Raw genomic sequence first — 24,305 nt, 5'->3', positions numbered from 1 at the left:
AGCAGAATCCTTAACAGGATTCGAGCAGAATCCTTAACAGGATTCGAGCAGAATCCTTAACAGGATTCGAGCAGAATCCTTAACAGGATTCGAGCAGAATCCTTAACAGGATTCGAGCAGAATCCTTAACAGGATTCGAGCAGATTCCTTAACAGGATTCGAGCAGAATACTTAATAAGATTCGAGCAGAATCCTTAACAGGATTCGAGCAGAATCCTTAACAGGATTCGAGCAGAATCCTTAACAGGATTCGAGCAGAATCCTTAACGGGATTCGAACAGAATCCTTAACAGGATTCGAGCAGAATCCTTAACAGGATTCGAACAGAATCCTCAACAGGATTCGAGCAGAATCCTTAACAAGATTGGAGCAGAATCCTTAACAGGATTCGATCAGAATCCTTAACAGGATTCGTGCAGAATCCTTAACAGGATTCGTGCAGAATCCTTACCAGGATTCGTGCAGAATCCTTAACAGGATTTGTGCAGAATCCTTAACAGGATTCGTGCAGAATCCTTAACAGGATTCGTGCAGAATCCTTAACAGGATTCGTGCAGAATCCTTAACAGGATTCGAGCAGAATCCTTAACAGGATTCTAGCAGAATCCTTAACAGGATTCGAGTAGAATCCTTAACAGGATTCGAGCAGAATCCTTGACAGGATTCGAGCAGAATCCTTAACAGGATTCGAGCAGAACGCTCAACAGAAGTACAGAAGAATACTTAACAGGATTCGAGCAGAATCCTTAGCAGGATTCCAGCAGAATCCTTAGCAGGATCCGAGCAAAATACTTAACAAGATAAGAGCAGAATCCTTAACAAGATTCGAATAGAGATCCTTAAAGGATACGAGTAGAGATCCTTAACAGGATTCGAGCAGAATCCTTATTAGGATTCGAGTAGAATCCTTAACAAGATTCGAGCAGAATCCTTAACAAGATTCAAGCAGAATCCTTAACAGGATTCGAGCAGAATCCTTAACAGGATTCGAGCAGAATCCTCAACAGGATTCGAGCAGAATCCTTGACAGGATTCGAGCAGAATCCTTAACAGGACTCGAGCAGAATCCTTAACAGGATTCGAGCAGAATCCTTAACAGGATTCGAGCAGAATCCTCAACAGGATTCGAGCAGAATCCTTGACAGGATTCGAGCAGAATCCTTAACAGGATTCGAGCAGAATCCTTAACAGGATTCGAGCAGAATCCTTAACAGGATTCGAGCAGAATCCTTAACAGGATTCGAGCAGAATCCTTAACAGGATTCGAGCAGAATCCTTAACAGGATTCGAGCAGAATCCTTAACAGGATTCGAGCAGAATCCTTAACAGGATTCGAGCAGAATCCTTAACAGGATTTGAGCAGAATCCTTAACAGGATTCGAGCAGAATCCTTAACAGGATTCGATCAGAATCTTTGACAGGATTCGAGCAGAATCCTTAACAGGATTCGAGCAGAATCCTTAACAGGATTCGAGCAGAATCCTTAACAGGATTCGAGCAGAATCCTTAACAGGATTCGAGCAGAATCCTTAACAGGATTCTAGCAGATTCCTTAACAGGATTCGAGCAGAATACTTAATAAGATTCGAGCAGAATCCTTAACAGGATTCGAGCAGAATCCTTAACAGGATTCGAGCAGAATCCTTAACAGGATTCGAGCAGAATCCTTAACAGGATTCGAGCAGAATCCTTAACAGGATTCGAGCAGAATCCTTAACAGGATTCGAGCAGAATCCTTAACAGGATTCGAGCAGAATCCTTAACAGGATTCGAGCAGAATCCTTAACAGGATTCGAGCAGAATCCTTAACAGGATTCGAGCAGAATCCTTAACAGGATTCGAGCAGAATCCTTAACAGGATTCTAGCTGAATCCTTAACAGGATTCGAGCAGAATCCTTAACAGGATTCGAGCAGAATCCTTGACAGGATTCGAGCAGAATCCTTAACAGGATTCGAGCAGAATCCTAAACAGGATTCGAGCAGAATCCTCAACAGGATTCGAGCAGAATCTTTAAAAGAATTCGAGCAGAATGCTTAACAGAAGTACAGAAGAATACTTAACAGGATTCGAGCAGAATCCTTAACAGGATTCCATTAGAATCCTTAACAGGATTCGAGCAGAATCCTCAATAGGATTCGAGCAGAATCCTCAATAGGATTCTTACAGAATCCTTAACAAGATTCGAGCAGAATCCTTAACAAGATTCGAGCAGAATCCTTAACAAGATTCGAGCAGAATCCTTAACAAGATTCGAGCAGAATCCTTAACAAGATTCGAGCAGAATCCTGAACAAGATTCGAAGAGAATCCTTAGCAGGATTCTAGCAGAATCCACAGCAGGATTCAAGCAGAATCCTTAGCAGGATTCGAGCAGAATACTTTGTAGGATTTGAGCAGAATCCTTAGCAGGATTCTAGCATAGTCCTTGACAGGATTCGAGCAAACCCCTTAGCAGGATTCGAGCAGAGTCCTTAGCAGGATTCGAGCAGAGTCCTAAGCAGGATTCGAGCAGAATCCTTAGCAGGATTCGAGCAGAATCCTTAGCAGGATTCGAGCAGAATCTTAGCAGGATTCGAGCAGAATCCTTAGCAGGATTCAAGCGGAATCCTTAGCAGGATTCGAGCAGAATCATTAGCAAGAATCGAGCAGAATCCTTAACAAGATTCGAGCAGAATCCTTAACAAGATTCTAGCAGAAACCTCAGCAGGATTCGAACAGAATCCTTTGCAGGATTCTTAGCGGGTTTCGAGCAGAATCCTTTGCAGGATTCGACCAGAATCATCAGCAGGATTCGACCAGAATCCTTGGCAGGATTCGACCAGAATACTTAGCATGATTCGAGCAGAATCCTTGGTAGGATTCGAGCAGAATCCTTGGTAGGATTCGTGCAGAATCCTTAACAGGATTCGAGCAGAATCCTTAGCAGGATTCGAGCAGAATCCTTAACAGGATTCGAGCAAAATCCTTAACAGGATTCGAGCAGAATCCTTAACAGGATTCGAGCAGAATCCTAAGCAGGATTCGAGCAGAATCCTTAGCAGGATTCGAGCAGAATTCTTAGCAGGATTCGAGCAGAATCCTTAGCAGGATTCGAGCAGAATCCTTAGCAGGATTCGAGCAGAATCCTTAGCAGGATTCGAGCAGAATCCTTAGCAGGATTCGAGCAGAATCCTTAGCAGGATTCGAGCAGAATCCTTAGTAGGATTCCGGCAGAATCCTTATCAGGATTCTGGCAGAATGCTTAGCAGGATTGCGGCAGAATTCTTAGCAGGATTCCGGCAGAATGCTTAGCAGGATTCTGGCAGAATCATTAGCAGGATTCCGGCAGAATTCTTAGCAGGATTCCGGCAGAGTCCTTAGCAGGATTCCAGCAGAATCCTTAGCATGATTCTTGCAGAATCCTTAGCAGGATTCTTGCAGAATCATTAGTAGGATTCGAGCAGAATCCTTAACAGGATTCGAGCAATATCCTTAACAGGATTCGAGCGGAATCCTTAACAGGATTCGAGCAGAATCCTTAACAGAATTCGAGCAGAATCTTTAACAGGATTCGAGCAGAATCCTTAACAGGATTCGAGCAGAATCCCTAGCAGGATTCGAGCAGAATCCTTAGCAGGATTCGAGCGGAATGCTTAGCAGGATTTGAGCAGGATCATTGGCAGGATTCGAGCAGAAACCTTAGCGGGATTCGAGCAGAATCCTCAGCAGGATTCGAGAAGAATCCTTAGCAGGATTCAAGCAGAATCCTTAACAGGATTCTAGCAGAATCCTCAGTAGGATTCTTGAAGAATCCTCAGCAGGATTCGAGCAGAATGCTTTGCAGGATTCTTAGCGGGTTTCGGGCAGAATCCTTTGCAGGATTCGACCAGAATCCTCAGCAGGATTCGACCATAATCCTTAGCAGGATTCGAGCAGAATTCTCAACAAGATTCGAGCAGAATCCTTAACAGGATTCGAGCAGAATCCTTAACTGGATTCGAGCAGAATCCTTAACAGGATTCGAGCAGAATCCTCAACAAGATTCGAGCATAATCCTTAACAGGATTCGAGCAGAATCCTTTACAGGATTCGAGCAGAATCCTTTACAGGATTCGAGCAGAATCCTAAGCAGGATTCGAGCAGAATCCTGTTAAGGATTCGAGCAGAATCCTCAGCAGGATTCGAGCAGAATCCTTAGCAGGACTCGAGCAGAATCCCTCTTAAGATTCGAGCAGAATCCTTAACAGGATTCAAGCAGAATCCTTAGCAGGATTCGAGCAGAATCCTTAGCAGGATTCGAGCAGAATCCTTATTAGGATTCCAGCGAAATCCTTAGCAGGATTCCGGCAGAATCCTTAGCAGGATTCCGGCAGAATCCTTAGCAGGATTCCGGCAGAATCCTTAGCAGGATTCCGGCAGAATCCTTAGCAGGATTCCAACAGAATGCTTAGCAAGATTCCGGCAGAATCATTAGCAGGATTCCGGCAGAATCCTTAGCAGGATTCCGGCAGAATTCTTAGCAGGAATCCGGCAGAGTCCTTAGCAGGATTCCAGCAGAATCCTTAGCAGGATTCTTGCAGAATCCTTAGTAGGATTCGAGCAGAATTCTTAGCAGGATTCAAGCAGAATCCTTAGCAGGATTCGAGCAGAATCCTTAGCAGGATTCTAGCAGAATCCTTAGCAGGATTCGAGCAGAATCCTTAACAAGCTTCGAGCAGAATCCTTAACAGGATTCGAGCAGTATCCTTAACAGGATTCGAGCGGAATCCTTAACAGGATTCGAGCGGAATCTTTGACAGTTTTCTAGCAGAATCCTCAACTGGATTCGAGCAGAATCCCTAACAGGATTCGAGCAGAATCCTTAACAGGATTCGAGCAGAATCCTCAACAGGATTCGAGCAGAATCCTTAACAGGATTCGAGCAGAATCCTTAACAGGATTCGAGCAGAATCCTTAACAGGATTCGAGCAGAATCCTTAACAGGATTCGAGCAGAATCCTTAACAGGATTCGAGCAGAGTCCTTAACAGGATTCGAGCAGAATCCTTAACAGGATTCGAGCAGAATCCTTAACAGGATTCGAGCAGAGTCCTTAACAGGATTCGAGCAGAATCCTTAACATGATTCGAACAGAATCCATAACGGGATTCGAAAAGAATTCTTAACAAGATTCGAGCAGAATCCTTAACAGGATTCGAGCAGAATCCTTGACAGGATTCGAGCAGAATCCTTAACAGGATTCGAGCAGAATCCTTAACAGGATTCCAGCAGAATCCTCAACAGGATTCCAGCAGAATCCTCAACATGATTCGAGCAGAATCCTTAACAGGATTCGAGCAGAATCCTTAACAGGATTCGAGCAGAATCCTTAACAGGATTCGAGCAGAATCCTTAACAGGATTCGAGCAGAATCCTTAACAGGATTCGAGCAGAATCCTTAACAGGATTTGAACAGGATTCGAGCAGGATCCTGAACAGGATTCGAGCAGAATCCTGAACAGGATTCGAGCAGAATCCTTAACAGGATTCGAGCAGAATCCTTAACAGGATTCGAGCAGAATCCTTAACAGGATTCGAGCAGAATCCTTAACAGGATTCGAGCAGAATCCTTAACAGGATTCGAGCAGAATCCTTAACAGGATTCGAGCAGAATCCTTAACAGGATTCGAGCAGAATCCTTAATAGGATTCGAGCAGAATCTTTAACAGGATTCGAGCAGAATCCTTAACAGGATTCGAGCAGAATCCTTAACAGGATTCGAGCAGAATCCTCAACAGTGTTCGAGCAGAATCCTCAACAGTGTTCGAGCAGAATCCTTAACAGGATTCGAGCAGAATCCTTAACATTTTCAAAATTATTCAAGCAGAATCCTCAACTGAATTAAAGCAGAATCCTCAATAGGATTCGAGCAGAATCTTTAACATGATTGTTGCAGAATTTTTATCAGGATTCGAGCAGAATCCTTAACAGGATTGGAGTAGAATCTATAAAAGGATTCGAGCAAATACTTTAAATGGAATCGAGCAGAATTTTTGGCAATATTCAAGAAGAATCCTCAACAGGATTCAAGCAGAAACATCAACAGAATTCGAGCATATTGCTTCACAGGATTTGAACAGAATCCTGAACAGGGTCCATGCAGAATTACTAACGGGACCTTAGAATTCCCAACAGCATTTTAGCCGGTTGCGGAACAGGATTCCAACCTCCAAGGATTCGTGAAAATCATCATCAGGATTTAAGCAAAGTCTTATTCAGGATTGGAGTTGAAGCAAATTTTTTGAGCAAATTTTTTAAGCAGAATCCCATCAGAGTGCTGAACAGAATTTGAGCTGATGCTTCAACAGGGTTCGAGGGTAATCCTTAACAAGGGAATAAACTTTAACAAGATTTAAAAAAAATTCTGGAAATGATTCAAACGGTATCCTCAACATAATTAGAGAAAAGTCTTGAACAGGATTCCTGTATTTTTTTTACATTATTCAAGCAGAATGTTTAACAAACTTTGATCAGAATTCTGAAAAGCCGTTGAGCTGGATCCTGAACAGGATTCGAGCCTAATCCTGAACAGAATTTATGCAGCATCCTGTCTATTATTCGAGCAGAATGCAGAAAACACCTGAAAGAAGTCGAGCAGAATCCTCAAAAGGATTTTAAACGGAAAAGAATCATTAACAGTATTCGAGCTGAATTCTTAACAAGAATCGGTCAGAATCCTCATTACTGTTCAAGATGCTGTTCGAGTTGGTTCCTATTGGGGATTCTGCCAATTTCTGTTCAGGATTCAAGAAGCAACCTGAATAGAATTTGACCAGAATATTGAATAGCATTCGAACAAAAATCTGAACAGGTTTCGGGTAGAATGCTGAACAAGATCAGGATGAACAAGCTTTTTGCAGAATTACTTGAACAGGATTCGGACCGAATCCTGAACAGGGTAGGAGCAGAATCTTGAACATGATTCGGGCAGAATTCTGAAAAGGATTTCACCAGAGTCCTGATCAAAATTTGACCAGAGTCTAGAAAAGAGATCAAGTAAAATCCTGAACAGGATTCAAGCGGAATCCTTAATAGGATTTGAAAAGAATCTGTAATAGGTTTTGAGCAGAATCCCAACAAGTTTTGAGCAGAGTCCTGAAGAGCAAAATCCTGAACAGGAATAAAGCAGAATCCTGAACAGAGTTCGAGCAGAATTTCGACAGTATATGGTCATAATCCATATCAGTATTCGAAGAGATATAGAAACAGGATTCGAGTTGAATCAAAAAGCAAGGCTCGAGCAGATTCATGTACAGAATTTGAGTATTATCCTCAATATGATTCTAGTTGTATCCTGATTACAATTCTGGCAAAATCCCTCAACAATCCTGGCAAAATCCTCAACAAGATTCGAGTGAAATCCCAGGCAGACTTCGTGCAGTATCCAAAACAGTATTCGAGCGTATCCGAGCTAGATCCTGAACAGGAATTGAGCAGTATCCGAAACAGGATTCGAGTATGATGAAAAACAGAATACGAGCATTAAACGGAATAGGATTCGGGCAGAATCCTGAAAAAAGTTTCCTGCATTATCTTGAGCATGGTTCGTGAACAAGATTCAAGCAGAATCCTAAACATGAATTGAGCAGAATACTGAACAGTGTTTCTGCAGAACCTTGAGCAGGAATAAAACAAAACAGAACAAGATTTTGAACAATATTCGAGAGGAATCCTGAGGAGCATTCGAGATGAGGCCCAAGCAGGATAACAGTACATAGAATTATGAACATTTTATACAATTCTGAACAGGATTCGAGAAGAGCACTGGATTCAAATAATATCCTTCACAAGACTCGATTTGAATCCTGATCGAAATTCAAGCAGAATCCGAGTATGATGCTAAATAGGATTCGATTGGATTAATAATCATCACCATTATCAGTATTAAGTATTTCACCTAGTTAATAATAATACCACGATAATATTGTTGCAGAATCCATCGATCAAAACACTCAATGGAAACAAATAATCAAGGAAATGTATTTGTGCACAATACTTAAATCCTGCAAACAGATACTTTGTTTGTGTCGTAAAAAATAATAAACCGTATATAGAAAATCTAATTTTATCCACCTTGGGGCAATGTTGCCTTTCCTTCAATTAACTTAAATACAATGTTTGCAGCACACATAGCTTAAACAGATTACAGCAACTAGTCTGTGACTAGATTTAGTGGGAACATGTTATGTAGGAATGGCATATGCACACACAGACATCATCTTGATTCCTCCATGGAAATCAGATGGAAAATATGTGGCAACGGGACTCTCGGTTGCTTTTTTTGGAAAGAACGCACAGCCTTTCTGCACAATTATGCGGCCAGGAGAGGAAAAACAGAACATAATCCATCTTCTATTGAAACAATCACGTTTCTTCTGCACCGTTTTGCCGATGACAGCCATGAGTCGCAGAAAACAACAAGCTTTAGTGGGCCATTTAACTATCGCTCACAATAATGCGAGCAAAGTGACCAATGAATTCCGATGGTTCGTCCTCCAATCACGGAACAGCGACCCGCCACCACGTTGATTGCGGTAGGTAAATATCCGTCGATTGGGGATGATGATGATGATGATGGCGGTGGCGGTTGTGAGTTCTGTTCATTGTCCGCTCCACCGCTATTGATATCGAAGTAAGCGGATGAGATTCCGCACGGATAGATAGATAGGCAGGTCCTCGCCACTTTATTTGTGTGTTTATTTGAGTGCTGGGCTTTATGTCCGTGTCAATTTGTTTCGCTTTCGCCACACTTATTTTGCACTGTTCACTCGATGCTGCTGCTGCTGCGATGGACAGATGATTGATGATACACTTTTTTGTCAAAATGGTTGGATCGGCTATATTGGGGAGGATATCAATGAAAGTAATTAGGTTTAATGGATGGATTATTTTATTTGGTATTGTTTTTTTTTCTCAAAATTTGGTTACATACTTAAACATTCAAGTATAAAACAGTTAATTCTTTTTTTCATTCTTTGCTTTAACTTTGTGTTACTTCACGGAGAAAAAATAATAGTAAAAATAACCAAAACTTAGTTCATTTCAACCAAACCTATAGGTTGAATTAGGAACAAACATTTTTTTATTTTGATTTGAACCAGTCAGTTGGTTGAAACAACCTAAACTAAAAGGTTGCATTTTCCGCAATTTGGGAGGTAAATTCAACAAACTTTTGTTTGGAACAACCAAAATAATAGTTGTTTCGCCTGACAGCTTTTGAACAACCAACAATTTTGGTTGTTTTCAACCAAGAAGTTTAGTTTATAATAAGCAAAAAAAGATTAGAATCAAACCAATTATTTGTTTAAATCAACCAAAGTAAGCGTTTGAATCAAACAACAAAATGGTTGAGATTTTACTTCCATATAGTGGACCAAATAGCTGTTATAAAAAAAAACTAACTTGTATTTAGCGTTCATATCGATTTTATTTTTTATATAGTCATTTAAACGTTATGCAAATAGTAAAACTTATTGAATTACACATTGAATGTATTGACGCGCGATTTGCGGATTTTTGGATATTTTACCATGGCTATCGTAGATTTTTTACGGGTATGTACCGGAATTGAAAAGCTTATTTCTACCCCGCTGGCATCGTCGATTCGTTGAATGCTCGTGGAAATTATAGGGCACCGTACTGAAATTCACATTGAAGGCCACGTCAGCTGCGTCTGTTGCGAGTGTTCACCAAAAACAGCGGCAACCGCATCCGTATCCTTGATGATAAACAGAAAGATGTGTTTTTTGAAAAAAAAAAAAACACTTGAATTGATATATTTTCTGATGCTAATGCATATTTTCTTACCTTCTAGAAAAATTGTAAGATGTTTAATCAGGCCTCAATGGAGAAAACATCACTTTCGTGATTCTAATACTATTAGATAAACATGGTTGCAGTTCCTCTTTCTGAACTGATGTAACACACATGTTTTGTTGAGCCAAACAAACCAAATTTTGGTTGGGACAATCTTGTTTGATGGCTATAACAACAAAAGTTTTGTATTAAAACAAAACAATTAAAACAAAACAAATGAATTTTGAAACAAAATGTGATTTTAGTTAGAAACAACTTAAGTTAAACGTTAGTTTCCACCTGTACTATTTTGTTGAAACAAACAATTTTGGTTTTGAAACAAGCATAATTTTTAGTTTGAAAATCAACCAACATTTTGGTTGTTTCAAACTAAGCGGCTTTTCTCCGTGATTAAGTTAGACTTCCTACATCAATCTCGTTTAATGCCGAATAAAATGTTAGAATTATATATTTGAGGTACCGTACTCACGAGAATAACTGACATTGCTGCGCTGAACTCATTGCACAGCGTTCTCCAATTAGGTACAATTGGAAAATTCTAAGAATATATAGATCTCCTATCAGTGGCGTAGCCAGAAAATTGGTCTGGGTGGGGTTTTCCGAAAAAATTTTTTTTTTCGGAAAAAAAAAATTTCTACTGAAAATTTTGTCTCTGGGGGGGGTTTTATGCCCAAAACCACCCCCCTGGCTACGCCACTGTCTCCTATGTTTGGTGAAGTTTTGGTGAAGTCCACCTTTCTTCACTTGTCAGCTCACTTTCAGACGCATTCATAGTCAGCACTGGACTGTCAATATTCGATTGAATATTAGTCATTGAATATTTATGCAAATTCTACAAATTGGTAAATTGTCTGAAATCTAAACATGTTTTAAATGAGTGAAGTTATTTATCACATAGAACTGTATCCGATTTGCATCTGTGAGGCACTTTATTCTTCTTCTTCTTTCTTTCACGAGTTGTCATAACTCGCGTTGATGATGGGCCAGTGACAAGGACTATATGCCCAGTGGTTCTTTTTATCAGTTCACAGAACCGAAGCGCAGTCGAGCGTTTCTATGTACCCGATGCGAAATTCTTCAAAGATCTGGCTTGTCCTGTTTAACGAATGTCCTGTTTAACGAATTTAACTAGTGCATGCACAATCGAAGCTGTATTGCATTCTCTCTAGCCCGTATCGTGGGCATTCCAGGATGAGATGTTCCGCTGTTTCATCCACGTCACACCATTCGCATTTTGGACTGTCGGCAATTTTCATTCGGGCTGTTATCCCCCGTCATTAATCTATTCAGCAACCTTATGTCTTTCCCTTTCAACTCCTTTCCAAAAAAACATGGATCTTCAGTTATTTCCTGTTGTATCTGATAGAATTCCTTTCCTTTTTCTTCGGAATATGCTTTGTACCAATTCGTTGATTTCTGTTTCATTTCAATTTTCAGGTTTACGTAGACGTCTTTTAGGAACAGATCGTGATCCAACATTGTTGCCGTCTGGTCCAGACCGGCTCGTGCCAACTTGTCCGCAATTTCATTCCCGGTAATCCCTACATGGCTGGGAATCCACTGGAATGAATTTCCCCATTTCCTTGCTGCCTCGTTGATCTCTACCAATATTGTTTCTGCGATTTTTGATCCCGAAACGTCTGAGAGCATGTTACATGCTGTCATTGAATCCGTGAATACCACATAATGGTTTAGCTGATTAGCTTCAACAATTTCCATTACTATTCTCAGAGCTTGAAGCTCTGCAGAGGTCATGCTGGTCATGCTTTCAACCTATAGCAGTATTTCATTTTTTTGGTTTCTACGTAAACTCCAATACCACAGGTCACATTTTCTTTTGAAGCATCTGTAAAAATTCTTCCTCGTCCAGCATATTTCCCGTTCATCACACACAGAGTAGCCTGCTTTAGTTTTATTGGTGGAATATCCTTACTCGATCCAACGATGCCATCCAACGTAGAACATATTTCTACACTTCCTGACGTTGAAACGATGTTTGGCATGATTTTGTTGAGAAAATTATTTTGAGCTTTTTAGTGGAATGTCTTCACTTGTAATAAGACGAGTTAATACAATCCCATTGAATTCCACCACTTAATCTTGACAGATACGTATTTCGACCTCAACAGTAAGGCCGTCTTCAGTGTTTCGTACTTGGCTCGAGTCGAGTCGAGTCAAGTACGAGACACTGAAGACGGCCTTACTGTTGAGGTCGAAATTCGTATCTGTTAAGATACAATTAAGTGGTGGAATTCAATGGGATTGTATTAACTCCCCAAGTAACCAGTAAGCATTATATAAAGCATTTTTTTTTTTTTTTTTATTTTGATTTATTTGAAAGGCTCAACCGCTAATAAGCATCACAGAGCCGGATTGCTTTTAATTTGTATAACATATTTCTTCTTATGATTAAATTAACTTTTGCTTCCTCTCGATGGGGCCAATTCACCTTTGCCTGTTACAGCTGCCGCACTTGGGAAACACTGTTCAGGACAAACTTTCTTTTTCTCGTTCGCAATGCGAGCTGACCGCCGTCGCTTCGTTGATCCAGTGATGTCGCTTGAGTTTATTGATTCGGAGCTAGAAGAAATTGAACTATCGCCGCCGTCATCCACATTACCATAGTCGTCATCGGGAGAGGTGCAGTTGTTGCTCACCAATTCAGCAAGAGTACGTTGTTCTGTTGCTTTTGTTTCCTCAGGCCCGTCACGAGAGCTCGAGGATTGAGCGTTGCTTAGTGGAGGGAAGTCTTCTTGCTTCTTTGTGGTTTCCACCGCAGTACCTTGTGTTTGGCTGGAATTTGTTGGCGTGCACTTTTTTTTCGGATGCGCTGCTTGGCCACATAGACGACACGACGGTTTTTGCCCATTGTATGTGCACAAGCTTTGAAATCCGTTTATTGTGATATAGGACGGTATTGGTTGCTTGATCCTAATGTGCACCACTCGCACACCGTTAAAGATGCCGGGGAAGTAATACTTCCATCGTTCTTTTGTAATGGACGTTACCGTCCCGAATTGCCGCATGAAGCCGTCAACGGTGGCATTAGTCACCGTGGGTGGTAGATCATGAACACGAACTGCAGTCAATTCACTATCCACATAAACGTGGATAGAAATTTTTTTTTCATCACACCAGAAAAAGTGTTTTAAATTATGCTCCGTTTCGTATCTACAAGCAACTTCAAAACTGCACATTTCGATGTAAACGCACTTGCGGATATTATGAAACTGTATCTGTTTCACTTCCGATAGTTGCAGTTTAATTTCACTTTCCAGAAACTTGTGTACTTTCGCTGCATCAGGTCGCACGGGAAGTACACTGAAATCGACCACAACGGTATTTGGACGCTCCCGATTCATTGCAACCACTGAGTATTCGTGACGAAATGAGTAACAAAGTGAAAAACACGTCCGATAGGTAGTAGCGCTGGCTGTCAACTGATATAAAGCATTTAAGTGGCATTATATGCGCCTTTACTGCAAAACATTAAATGCCAATAAGCCCTATAGTCGTCTTTAATGCTATTTTAATGCAGGTTTTGGCCCAATATATGGCTGCTTAAATGCTTAATCCTATTTTATCGATAAAGTAGAATTTTTGATGAGTAGCATTTATTCAGCATTCGAAATGCTGAATAAATGCTTAATTTTAAAAACAAGTAAAAAGGTTTTTAATGGCATTTTTTTTAATTCTTTTTTTTACATAGTTTTTTTTCATATTATATCGTTATTGTATTTTCATATTTGAAATGGAACATATTTTTTTACTTTCTTCGAGCGGGATTCGAACTCGCGCTCTTGCCACCCGACACTGTAGTTGTCATCGCCCTTACCAGCTGGCCCATAAGAGAGAAATGGTAGTGGGAATCATTTTGCCCAACATAAACACTACGCCCTTTCATGAACATTGAAACTAAATCTAACTCATCTCAGAATGCAACTGTCACAAACGTCATACCCAGTTGCAATGAAACAGCTACAGTAGTGCTGCTTTAAGGCTCAAGACTCCATCACAATGTTTTGAAAATTGATGACTCTATCACTTGTTTGTAATAGTGATGCAATTGGTACGGAAAAGTGCAGCAGCGATAAATAAAATGTTGTTTACAGCTGCGGTGGGTGGAAATGGGGTGGTAAAAATATGTCAGCTGATGCATAATGTTGCCAGACTTGACGAATTGTTTATTTTATATCATAAGACATGTTCATGGTGTATCAAATATATGGGTATTTATCGTAACATGTTTAAATATTTATTTTTGGTTTTATTGTTCAATCCGACAAACAGCAATGATTTTTTCCAATAAATAAATCTGGCAAGTTCAAAACTTTATTAGTATTAGTGCGGATTTGAATAAAATCATTGTCATTATCGGATTGATTACGGTTTATAGAGCCTTAATGCATCCATCGAAAATAGTGCAATGGAATAATGTTCCTAAACTATGTAATTAGTGATAAGGTTAGGTTAACGACAAGTACTCTTGTCAATGGTCATAATGGAAAAAAACATTCTGCACGTACCGATTTCTATTCTCAAGTGTAAGTTTATTGGACAAATAGTCCCCGCTATATGGTTCCATATTGGAAAATGTTTGACGTATGAACACTACAGGCCTTAAAGTGGCACTAATGTAGCTGTTCCATTGCACTTAACAAAAAACAACATTGTGCATTCAAAATGCTATTATAAGACTATGCCTCTCATGATTGCTTTGAGAATGCTTATTTAGAACAGCCAGGTTTTTGAAATGCTTATTTACAGCATGGAGCATATGCAATGCCAGTATAATGCTACTATAGTGCTTACTTTAATGCTTATTGGTTACCTGGGTCGTCTTATGACAAGTGATGATTTTGTTGTAGAGTTCTCGGTTTTGTTGATAGATTTTCTCTTGATAAGACAGTTTACCATCATCTTCATCGTCTATTGCAAAGCATATTTTAGCTGTTGTTCATTCATGTTGTTCAGCTACAATGTTCATTTTTTTTCAAACCATCTGGCTATGGTTTTCCCTGTGATGTATTCTAACCGGTATTCTAGACGATGCTGTCCAGCTATAGCAGTTAGAGCATTAATGGGTGTGCTTCGAGTGCATCCCGTGGCTCTTCTCAGGCATTGATTATTCGTAATATCCAGTTTTTTGCGATTGGTTTGCTCTGCATTATATGTTACCGAGCATCCGTTTTCGATAGGGCTTCTGATAAGTGCATTATATATGTTCACAATGGTTTTGGATGGCTTCCATTTTTGACGTAGAACTACGTCTGTCTTTTCTATATTGGGGTACACTATTGGGGTATTGCAAAAAATCGAAAAACGTCACGAAAATATGATAGACTTTGATCGTTAATATCTCAGCCATTTCTCGATGGATTTTCAATTTTCTTTGACCATTCGATCAAGGAAGAGTCAACGCTTCATTCCCGATGTACACTGAAGTCGTTTTTTACGCGGTTGTTTTTTACACTAATCGCTTTTTATGCGATTTTTTTCACTCGAATTTCGGGATTTCTGCGGTTTATTCAGACATACTTTGGAATTTACGCGGGGTTTAACTTTGTTTTAATTCACGTGGCCCATATCATCCGCATAAAAAATGACTCCAGTGTATTACAATATAAACGTATGATAATATTTAGTATTGAAACTTGCTAACAGTTTAGGAATTGGTTTCGGTGAATCAATCAATCTCAAAAGTGCATTGCAAGCTTCTTCTTCCATAGCACTACATTCCAACTGGAACTAGGCCTGCTTTTCAACTTTGTAATCTATTAGTATTTCTTTAGTTATTGATTAAAATCTTTCCTTGCCCACCATTGCAATAGTATGTATCTTGTGTGGTAAATACAATGGATACACTATGCCCAGGGTGTGAGAATGTTTCCCACCCGAAACATTCTAGATCGGATCGAGAATCGATCTCGCCATCTCCGGATTCTGCGCCTTTGTTCTCAAGGCTAACTGGGAACCTCAAGCCGGCATAGACGTCAAGTTAATGCAACTTACAGGACTTTTAACTCGTTTCTGCTAACTTACACGCGCGTTTTCTCTGTAAAGCACGGGGGCGTTTGACGACAGCTGCTCGCTTACGTCTATTGATGCCAGTAGAGAGGCACGGAATCTTTTTCGCTGCTGCAGTAAATGCGTTCTGGTAATCTTTCTTCGGCTCTTGGTGTCTGCTGGAGTATATGCAAAGTCCGACTCCTCACGTGAAGGAATGATAGTTATTATCAATAAACTCTCAAACTGTCAAGCAGCGGCCAAGGCAACGCAGCGGTACACTATCAGCCAGATTTTTGGAATTATCATTTGATAACTTCGCAGGTGTGAAAAGTAGGCGAGTTGTTATCGGCGATAACTTTTCAAATCTTGCAACACAAAATTATTATTTTAATGTACACAGAAAAAATAAAGAACTTAAAAAAAAAGTTTAAAGAACTCAACTTTGAGTACGAAGTTCAAATTTTTAACTCAAAAGTAAGTAGTTTTCTCACTCCCTCTCATGAATGTTATTATAAACAAAGAGAGCTGCATCGACCCAACGTGTGTTGTTCCGTGGAAGAAGCCAAATTTGGGTTGTTTTCACCATAGTCTCCGGTGAGTGAAAATAACATAAATTTGAGTTGGTGAAACTTCATAGTGGGTGAAAATTCAACACAGGAGTAAAGGCAAAGTACTCACCGGATTTTTTCGCATTTTACTTATTTTTGGCTTCTTCCACGCAAGGGCAGATGTGAGTGAAAGGAACCATAAAGTGAGTTGTTTCGCGGTTCCGTGTAAACCAAACTAATCTAATACCAATTTAATGTAAACAATTCAGCTCAAACGAATGTTTGGCATTGTGCTTTGGTGTTATGTAGTGAAAAAAGTTCAAAAGTTCACCAATAATGCTTCTAATCAAGATACAATTATCGAACGATTCTTACTCTCTAGCGAGTTTTTATTAATTGATAATTTGGATATGTGATCGCTTGAGAGTGTTTTTTTTTTGTTGAGGCGAGAAACCACTGCGTCCACTAATTGAACTTTTGTGGTGAACCCCTATTTAATATTACGCGTCAAAAAGGCTGGAAAATCAATTGATGATAACCAACTAGGCATTATGACGCGTCTTCTCCCACTCAGGTGAGTTAGCTTCGATAAAACCAACCACCCTTTTGGGATTTGTGGTCCAAACCTCTTCCGGTTGCATGTATGCACCATTTAAGAATTTAGACCTTCGTTGTGATCGCTTGAGAGTGTTATTCATCCTCGTTTATTTGAAAAAAATATGTTAATCATCCTTTTTAAATGTTAGTCTAAAATCTCACTCAATCTCAGGAGAGCAGGATAAACAGCGAAAACAGATTCACCCTGGGCTTGAAACACGCTTGCTTTGGTCTCATCGAACCGAAAAGTCGAAAACCTGTACATTACATATAGCTACGTAGTTCAACGTCACCTTCGCGTACAACCCGATTGGGCTGCACCTTTTTTATTCCACACATGACCTTCAACATGTTTAGTCGATCGTTCATTTTTGCTCGGGTCTCATTGATGTGTTGCCCGAAACTCAGGTAACGGTCAAACGTCACTCCGAGATAACGATGACTTTTCACTGTCTCGATCGGGCTGCCATTCAAGTCAACAGGTAGCGTGTTGTTGTTGTTCGTAAACAGAATTATTTTGGTTTTTTCCGCGTTAATTGTGGAATTTAGTTCCTGCACTCTTTCACTGAACTGATCGACCGCTTCTTTTTCCACTTTTTCCTTCAGCAAATTGGTATTTTTTGCTTTGACAATTAAACCAAAATCGTCCGCAAATTGTACCAGTATAACACCCTCTCCTAAGTTGTCATGAAACTTGGCGGTGTACAGGTTGAAGAGCGTCGGCGAGAGTACATCCCCTTGGGGGAGCCCGTTACTGATTGTCCTAGAGACGGATCCTGCTCTCAACTGCATCACCATCCGACGATTACGAAGGAAACCAGTAATCCAGACAATAATTTCATTGGGAATCAGGTATGCACTAAGAATTTCTTCAAATTTATCGGTTTTGACCGCATTGAACGCATTCGACAAGTCAATACAGACCAATGCAGTTACATAGCCATCTCTTTTGTTCTGCTTGATGAAATTTACTACATATGTTTGACAAATATTTGTGGACACACCTTTTCTGAAACCGAAAGAAGTTAGTGGAAGAATCTTCCGCTGTTCAATGAAGTCTTGGAGCCTGTGTAGTACCGCTGTATTGGCGACTTTTGTCAGTGTTGGCACCAATGATATAGGGCGTTTTCCCGAAACCGTGTTTGGGTCTTTACCAGGCTTTGGTATCGCCACCACAATTATAGTTTTTAGCGTGTCTAATAGATCCACATGTTATTCAGATCCGCCACTACATTTACTGTTGCCGCCGGACTTAGCGATCTTAACATTTCGTACGTAATTCGGGCTCCCCCGGGGGCTGAATGTTTTTTCTTGCTGTTCAAAATTTCGACCCATTTGTTTGTATCTAACAGATCATAACTCGCTGCGACGCCATAGCCTTGCTCTGGGTGGCCGTCTGTTATTCCAAAATGGAGCATCCATGAAGTTCTCCGCCAGATCCTCATCCTCCCACAACACATTATTTTCTTTGCGAAATGTTTTCCCAGTCAAGCGTCCAATCTTTCTCCACAGTTCCTTAGATGTACTAAAGGGATTCACTTCGTCTGGGAATTCCTGTATTTTCTTCGATATTTCTTGTCGCTTTGCCCTCTGGAATGCGGCAGCTTTCTTCTTGAAATTTATCGGCGTCCTCTCGTTCGATGTTTTGTTGAACTCCCTGCGTGCCGTCATTTAGAAGAAGAAGAAGATTCTCACCATTGATCAACTGCATTAAAATTTCTCCTCTTTGTCGGTTATTTCGTTGCCCCAACCGGAGTGGTGGGCATTCAAATCTCCTCCGATAACGATCCTTCGGAAGGATCGAAGTGAGACGAATATGTTTGAAATATCGTCTTCAAACGTCGCATTTGGAATCGATGGGCTTTGGGCTTACGTATAACGACACCAGGACAATGTCGATAGTAGCTATTCTCAATGCCACGACTTGTGTAAAGTCAGATACTGTGGGTAGTTGAATTTTAAAATAGTTGAAGCAGTCTTTAAGCAGTATGGCTACTCCTCCGTAGTTATCATACCGAGAATGATTCAGTTGATGGTAACCTGATATCCGATACTTAATACTGTTTTCCAGCGCATCTTGCGTCCACGTTTTAGATAACAGAGCTACGTCATAGTCAGCTGCTGTTAGTACTCTTTGTAGTTCACTCTTGTTACTGTGTAGGCTTTGAACATTGCATTGTACGATCTTCAATTCGTTATTTGCTCGATCGAAGGTGATCAAATGATTGTTCTAGATAGATCGAAGCACTACTTCGAAATATCTTTAAATTTCTCCTCTACGTCGGCGGGTAGTCCCTGATCCATAAACATTGAATCTTATCACCTGTTCTTGGAACCGTAGGTTTACTTGTTCGGTAGTCTTTTCAGATACTTCCTTCATCATCTTGGCGACATCCTCATCCGTTGTTTTATGTGGATTGTTTAGACCAACACCGTTTCATGATGCTGCTCCTGTTTGGGACCCGGACTCTTTTGTCGAATCATTTGGCTTCTGAATCTCCGTTTGATTTCGGTCGTTTGGTTCCTTTCTTTTTGTTCTTCTCGTTGGCTTGTTTTGGTTTCCAAAACTTTACCGCCGGTTTGATGGATTCACGCGGAATGTTCGACTTTTGCCATTGCTTTCTCAGATTTTTAGCATTCGCCTCCACGGTTTCCGCAAGACTTGGGAACTCTTGTATGTTCGACAGAAGCTCAAATGGGTTCTGGCTGAACATAGGCACCTGATCGCGCGCTTCGATGTAGGTAAGATTTCTCTTAGCTCTCAGCTCGTTGATGTTTTGTTGTCTCTTCCTTTCTGGGCAAACACCTTCCGTTGCCGTATGCTTCGCTGACTTACAGTTAGCGCATTTCACCGGATTATCGCATCTCTCGTAGTCCTCCTCATCATCATGTTGCTCGCTGCACTTGTTACAACGACGCGCTCCTCTGCAGTTCGTTGTTCTGTGTCCGAATCGTAAACACTTTTCACAGAGGTCCACTTTCCTTACAAATGTCAGCACTTTCGCCGGGCAGTCAAACAGCTTGACACGATCCGGCAGTTGAATTGAGCGGAATGTAACACTGACTCGGGTCAATGGAATCCTTTCATTGTTGGCAAACCGATGTAATCACCATCACTTTGAAGCGTCCAACGTACTTCATATCTATGATATGACCGCGAATTCCATCGATTTTCTGAAGCATGGCACCGACTGAGAATTTGTTGATATTTCCATTTTTTCCCACGCAGTTCTACATAGACCCTGTATGGAGCTGCGTCTGTGAGATTGTAGGTGATGTTTTCCCATTGCTGGTTGCCCGCATGGCTGAAGTTACTCCTATTCGTGACGTCTAATTTCGAGGAGAACCTAGCGGATCCTTCGGAACCAGATGGTTCCTGCATTTTGCGCTTAACCTCACTTCTACACTTTTTTTTTCTTTCTTCACCTATAACAAAATGGCTGCCTTATAGCAGCGGCGTCCTTTCGCCAAATCAATTTCTATTTTCACTACTTTCCCGTAATAATTTTCCCTGCACTATTAGCTTCCTTTTATTTTCTTTAACGATTTAACACTATAAATTTTTCCGTTTTTTTTTCGCTATTTATCACAACCGATTCTCAAGACAAGATCAAAATCGACCGATGCACAGCAATAGCCAACGAAGAATGGTGAGGCACTTTCAACGGTAAACATCAATATAAACAATGCCAATTATGTTTTTTTCTGCACATAGTAAACACATTCAGTGACAGTCGAATGAATGAGTTCGTAGAGTAGTCGTTTTGAATAATCATGCGATGCTTGTCAAAATTCGGACTGAAGTAACTTCATGAAAATGAATATTTTGAGCTCTGATGTCTCCTATATCTTTACAATCGAACAAAGTTTATGTAAATCGTGAACATTCGTGGAAACTCCACTAGTTTTCGTTTGTTCAAAGGTTCTTTAAAACATACACAACGCGACTGTTCTTATATGCAGCGCCTTAGTGACAGACACATGTACTGACTAACAAACCGAATTTCAATCCACAAAACAAAACGTTGCACAAGTTTCGAACAAAACTTATGTCTTGAATATTTTAATTAGCAAATTTTTGAATTGTGTAATGAATGGGTTCTCAAAATTACTTTATACACTACGCTTTGCGAATTAATTTCGAAGATTTATCTCAACTGTGCTGCTTCTATGCCCAGTGCATGCATAATGGATATCGCGCATATTTGCTTTCTACTTTTCCCTCGCTCTGATCATAAGAAACTTTTAAACGGTTTCGTCCACCGACTCCGATGAATGTCTTCGAGCGAGGTATGGAAGTAGGGAAAAGTTTTTCTTCTGTTTCTACACATTTCTGTGCGAAACAAAAAAAAATCCAGTTGTAGTTTTAAGAGCAATGGAAAAGTTTCCCTCCTCTGCACATCTTCAGGCATTTATGTTTCCAGTGATTTTACTGTGGCTATAAATCAGATACTTCCACCAATTCTGAATATAAGCACAGATTCAAACTATTGGTATTGGCAGTAAGAACATCTTCTTCTGAACTTTCAATAATTGGTAATATTTTGGCCTGTTTCTTGATTTCTTGCCTTTCCTACAACGAGTTTCCAGGCAACCTGTTGGGCACAATTAGGGGAATTTCAAGTTTTTAAAAGTTTCCACTTTCCTGGCCTACCATCAGAAGATTATTTCTGGCCTTGATTGTAAGAAAGAGTAAATATTTATTACTTGCACTTGAAATATTTCCCTCGTTTAATCCCATTCCCTGCAGCCACGTTATCGTTCTAACTCACTAAGCACCTTAGCTAAGCTCCAGCATACCTTCGCCATACCTTTATCCTGTTCAAACTTGCTCCCCAAATTGCTTAATTGAGTCATGACTCTTCGCCGCCAAACGGTGCGGTGGAGTCTGGTTTTGCAACAAGAACACAGTGCAGACTGCTGCCAATATTCTTGGTTTACCGACAGTAATGAACAGCGTCGCCCTCCGCAAAACCGAATGCGCTTATTGCATGCAAACGTGCGGATGATTACACGCTCTAATGAACTAATACGATAGGTGCGGCTGCAGCTTGGTACAGGTAGAACGTTATCCACCAGCGTCGCTGTCGGGTTGGAAAACAATGGTTTGCAGAATGGTGTTGATCGTCTAGTCTGAGCCATTTTACAGCTTATCACTTACTCCAGATTAGCTACAGGATGGCCCAATATGTTTATCATTTTTGACAAACGGTTAAATTTGTGCTTTACAATTTACTAGTCATGACGACCCGATCCAAGATACAGGTTAATTGGTGGAGACGCATTATTGAAGCGATTTGTGTTACAATTATGTTTTAGGAACCGCTCTATTCTCATTAATCAGAGCTCAAAGTCGCAAGTCCATTTATTGCTACCTGGCGTAAGATTGAGGATCGTATGGCGGGCAAGAACCAGAGCAGCCAAAAGCAACTTCCGTCAACAGTATTTGCCTCAAGAAAAGAACGCTACTGCAAACGGGACAAGCGAGATGTGATAAGTGATGCGAGACACCAGCAGAGAAACATATGACCAGCAAAAAGATGGAACCACAACCAATTTCTAGTAATCAAATTGAGGCAATTAGTATTTGATATTATGGGTCTTCGGGCCTCTTATCGAAATATTATTTTTGAAGTATTCTCAAAGGTTTACGCGGAAGACAAAAATGATGAGCTTCCTCGCACTAAATTGCCCGTGAAGTGATACAGCTTGATAATTACTCTACATTATTTCAAGCGAAATGTAACGCTTCGTTCTGATCCCCATTTTCCATTAATGAGCAAAGCCCTTTAATCACCGCTGCCAATTACTGACATGAATATTCCACAAGGGCAGCAAGCATGGCGCAAAGCGTGATTGATGATTTAAATATATGTAATTTCCGTGCAGATTAATATGCGGAAAAAGTTGAACTTGTCATTTCCACAGTCAAATTAAAATTGTTGCCTCATGGTTCCATGGATTATGTTCTGATGGAACATTTTCGAGTACCTACCTCTGGGAGGCGAGAAGAACTGGCAGTACACTATTAAACGTTTTCATCACATCCAAGTTTTGGTACCTGGAGTTCTGTGAAGTGTGGGTTCGATTCCTGTTCTTGTATGGAGAATTTTTTTCGTTTGGCGGAAAATTGTCTTCTTATGGGTGTTGAATAAATGTTCAATTGATGTGAAAAAGATTAAACAGTAGTACAAAAAAATGTGCGCAGTCACCAATCAGAAAACCGGCCACAAAACATAGATTGCCAATGGAACGACAATAAAATCATACAATTTTTGGTTTTTGCGATGCTCGTGTGTTGAAGTTCTTGACCTCTAAAATCGACTGTGACTGGCGTTAGTGGATTGAACGGGAAACAAATCCGCGAGATTATTTGATCACAAAATAGGAGGCGCTTCGACGCTTTAATCGCATTGAAAATAATTTGCATGTCTATCAAGTTAAAATACTATGTTATTACGATAATCTAAGTTATAACGATGTCTGTATGTATCTATAATTGCTTGCAGACAATACGGCAACAGGCAAACACGGGGAATCATTTTTCGAGCAACGCCTTAAAAATATACCCTTTATCGTCAACAGAGTTTGTTACTGACAAACGCACATCACAACAAGCCTTTATCAGAACCCAAACACAATATGACAATATGACATGCTCTGTTATTTCCGAGAATACGATGCTAATTTTGTAATTATATTTTGATTCTCGAATATTAGCAGCAGAAGCAGAAACTATGATAGCAAAAAAACGAAATTAGCTGTAGAGATAATGCAAAACAACGGGATGAAAAGTTAGTCTAATTTGTTGTTGCTGATAACAATTTTCAGATCTTTGTCATTATCTCCGACAAAAACAAAGCTTTGTCGTTGGTTCTTTTTTGTCGCTAGGTTCGCTTGCGCATCGAAGAAAAATTTATTCCCTGCAAACGATAGGTAGGGATACTGAAAACTGTATATCAGAATATGAGCATCAAAGGAGTCTGGGTCATTTGGCATAACGCTATTGCATGTACATGAGCATGGTTGACCGCCCACGGTTGCTACTCCGTTATTGCCAGGTCAGCTGTAATTACACAGAGAACCAACAGATGAAGTTTGGGACTAACATCATCTTCAATGTGTAAGAACTGGTGACCCAAATATAAGCAATACCAGCGCCGGCCGTGTCCGAATGCAGGTCAATTAAGGAATAGGTAGGAAATTATTGACGTGATACTCGCTTTGACAGAAGCCGACGAGTCATCTGCACTTCCACGAGAAATCACTGGGATGTTGGATATATGGGGTAGGGAGTGTGGCAGGGTTCGTTTTGGT

This window comes from Armigeres subalbatus, chromosome 1, assembly GCF_024139115.2.
Source record: "Armigeres subalbatus isolate Guangzhou_Male chromosome 1, GZ_Asu_2, whole genome shotgun sequence".
Classification (NCBI taxonomy): Eukaryota; Metazoa; Arthropoda; class Insecta; order Diptera; family Culicidae; genus Armigeres; species Armigeres subalbatus.
The sequence above is the reverse complement of the archived record's forward strand: the minus strand, read 5'-3'. Positions refer to the sequence as shown.